We start from the raw sequence: 2,530 nt of genomic DNA, 5'->3' as shown, positions 1-2,530 counted from the left end.
AGGCGAACCAGAATAGAGGGTTTCGGCCCTCATGCGTCCCAAAGTGCCAAGGGGGACAAAAGCCTCCAAGGCACTGCCGCTAGCAAATTCTAACGTTTCTGGAGATAAATCCTTTGCAGACGACTTAAATAAAGAACGGGGTATTGTAAGTTGTAGAGTAGCCTTGTTGCTACGATCTTCTGAGATTAAGCCTTTGTTCTAAGATTTGTATCATCTTTTTTTTGACAGAGTCAAAAGTCCTCCTCACACCATGAAATATTTTCTAAGTTAAAAGTCCTCCTCACAACATAAAATATTTTCTAAGTCAAAAGTCCTCCTCACACCATAAAATATTTTCTAAGGCAAAAGTCCTCCTCACACCATAAAATATTTTCTAAGTCAAAAGTCCTCCTCACACCGTAAATTATTTTCTAAGTCAAAGGTCCTCCTCACACAATGTAATATTTTGTAAGTGACAGGTCCACCTCACACCACCCAATTCTTTTTTAAGTGAAAAGTCCTCAAAATTTTTAGAAAAAATCTTACAAAAATACTTTGTTGTAGGGAGGACTTTTGACTTGACCAAAAAAATTGGTGGTGTGAGGAGGACCTTTCACTTAGAATTAGGGTTAGGGTTAGGGTTTGGGTTAGTGTTAGGGTTAGGAAAAGGTCTAAGTGGTTTTTTAAGGTGTTTAGAGGCTATTTATGCTATATAACGAATATTTGCTTATATACTTAAGTCACTTATTTATAGCAAAAATTTGTTCCAACCAAGTTTTTAAGGACGCTCTTTCGAACGGCAACATTCCCGATTGAAAATGGCGACCTTCCAAAATCATCACTTTGCTTCCCCCTCCATATGGGGATGAGTATTCGACTTTTTCTTTGTCAGAGTCAAGTAAACACATTGAAAATGGAATCAGCATACAAGAAAACCTAGTTTGAGGTAGGTTTTGTGCCTCCCGTGGTATTATAACCATAGAACTGCTCCTGAGGGGGGTAGGGTAGGCCTACCAAAAAGTGCATTTTGGTTAGGTCGATAATTTCTAAAAAAAATGTGTCCCAACCAGGTTTTTTGGACGCTCTTTCGAATGGCAACATTCGTGATTGAAAATGGCGACCTACCAAAATCGTCACTTTGCTTCCCCGTCCATATAGGGTTGAGTATTTGACTTTGCTTTCGTCAGAGTCAAGTAAACACATTGAAAATGGAATCAGCACACAAGAAAACCTAGTTTGAGGTAGGTTTTGCGCCTCCCGTGGTATTATAACCATAGAACTGCCCCTGAGGGGGGTAGGGTAGGCCCACCAAAAAGTGCACTTTTGGTTAGGTCGATAATTTCTAAAAAAATGTGTCCCAACCAGGTTTTTTTGGACGCTCTTTCGAATGGCAACATTCGTGATTGAAAATGGCGACCTACCAAAATCGTCACTTTGCTTCCCCGTCCATATAGGGTTGAGTATTTGACTTTGCTTTCGTCAGAGTCAAGTAAACACATTGAAAATGGAATCAGCACACAAGAAAACCTAGTTTGAGGTAGGTTTTGAGCCTCCCGTGGTATTATAACCATAGAACTGCCCCTGAGGGGTTAGGGTTAGGGTAAGGGTTAGAGTTAGGGTTAGCGTTAGGGTTAGGGTTAAAAACAAAAATGATGATGTGAGGAGGACCTTCTTAAACCTAATTTCAATACACTTATTAGGGGACTAGGGGTCAGTGGACTCAGAAATGTCTTTCCTAGCAGTCTCCTTATAAGAGTATTTTTTTCTGATTTAGGTGAGTCCTCCTCACACCACCATTTTTGTTAGTCGAAAGACCTCTTCACACCACGACTTTCCTGATGGATTTCGATGTAACTGCTAGTGCTGAGAGGTGTGTCTAAAGTGGAACATGTTCCCGCAAAACCTGAGGTCTCCACTGTCTAGCGAGGTACTTACAGTGAATATAGTGAATTTATCAAAAATTGGAGAATTCTGACTTTTGCGATAAATTTTGATGTAATTGGTCGTGCTGAGACGTGTGTGAAAATTTGAACATGTTCCCGTAAAATCTGAGGTGAGAATTAGTGAGGTACTTACAGTGCGTATAGTGACAAATCTTTAAAAGCGTGAAATTATGGGATGTTGTGGCTTCAATGGGTTTTAAGATGTCACCAGTCATTTGGCATGACTTACAAACGATTTGGCTGGTTGTGGGTTCGATTTTCAAAATTTCATTTTTTTCGCGTTTTTATTTTCTGTCTACCATATCATGCAGTCTCCTTATTAGCGTTTGGGGGTTATAGTGTGGGCAGGTTGGTCGCAAAGGTTCCGGGAGGAGCTGGCTAGTAAACCCTGTCCCTTATGTTCCACGGCGGCAAGGCGGAGAAATAGAGGGCAGAATTGACTAACGGGCAAGGAAAGTTGGGCTTGTAGCTTTCCTTTCGAAGGAGGGAAAAGATGATGCCCGAAAGCATTGTCACTGTAGTGGCAGGCAGAGTGTAGATGGAAGTTGTGTACGCTAGCCTTTGGCTAATGATAGAGACAAAAGAGCAGGAGGATATTTTCCTTCGCA

Source organism: Pavona decussata, unplaced genomic scaffold (genome assembly GCF_977016875.1).
Source record: "Pavona decussata unplaced genomic scaffold, jaPavDecu1.1 SCAFFOLD_3239, whole genome shotgun sequence".
NCBI classification, from domain to species: Eukaryota; Metazoa; Cnidaria; class Anthozoa; order Scleractinia; family Agariciidae; genus Pavona; species Pavona decussata.
Note: the sequence above shows the minus strand (reverse complement) of the source record.